The sequence below is a fragment of the Chrysochloris asiatica genome, unplaced genomic scaffold (genome assembly GCF_000296735.1).
Source record: "Chrysochloris asiatica unplaced genomic scaffold, ChrAsi1.0 scaffold00048, whole genome shotgun sequence".
In the NCBI taxonomy this organism is placed as follows: domain Eukaryota; kingdom Metazoa; phylum Chordata; class Mammalia; order Afrosoricida; family Chrysochloridae; genus Chrysochloris; species Chrysochloris asiatica.
The window spans coordinates 2,170,426-2,171,287 of NW_006408566.1; positions in this window are offsets into that span (position 1 = coordinate 2,170,426).

Genomic DNA, 862 nt, shown 5'->3' on the forward strand with positions numbered 1-862 from the left:
ACAAATTAATCTATTTCAACAAACTGATGCAACACTGGAGACACTCAATTGTCTATGCCAAGAAATTTGGAAGACAGCAATCTTGGCAATCAATTGGCAGAGATCCTTATTTGTTATTTGTGTCCTTTTCAAAGAAAGGTGACTAAACAGAATGCAGAAATCACCTAATGATATCATTAATATTACATGCAAACAAAATTTTACTGAAGATAATTTTAAAAAGTTGGAGTAGCACAACCACAGGGAGGCAGATTCACAAGAGAATGTGTAAAAAGGGATATTATTGCCAACATAGATGGATCTTGGCTGAAAGCAGACAATACCAGTAAGAAGATTACTTATGCTTTATTGGCTATGTAAAGACAATCAACTGTGTGGGACACAGCAAGTTATAAATAACATTGTGAAGAATAGATATACCAGAATATTTCATTGTGCTCATGAAGAACATGTACATAGAATAAGAGGCAGTTGTTCCTACAGAATAATGGAATACTGAATGATTAAAAATCAGGAAAGATATGTGCAAAGGTTATATCCTTTCATAATACTTGTTCAATTTGCATGCTGAAAAACTAATCACAGAAGCTAGATTATATGACAAAGAATGTGGCATTAGGATGGAAAGAAGAGTCATTAACAATCTGTGATATGCAGGTGACAAAACTTTTCTTGCTTAAAATGTTTTGCTGTTGTTAAGTGCTTTGGAGTCTGTCTGACTCATAGCAATCCTGACTCATAGCAAGCCTCATAGGGTTTTCAAGGAGTGGCTGGTGAGTTTGAACCACTGACCTTGCAGTTCAAACAGTCCTTGCTTATCCTATGGTGCCACACCAGGACTTGAAATATTTACTTAAGAAGA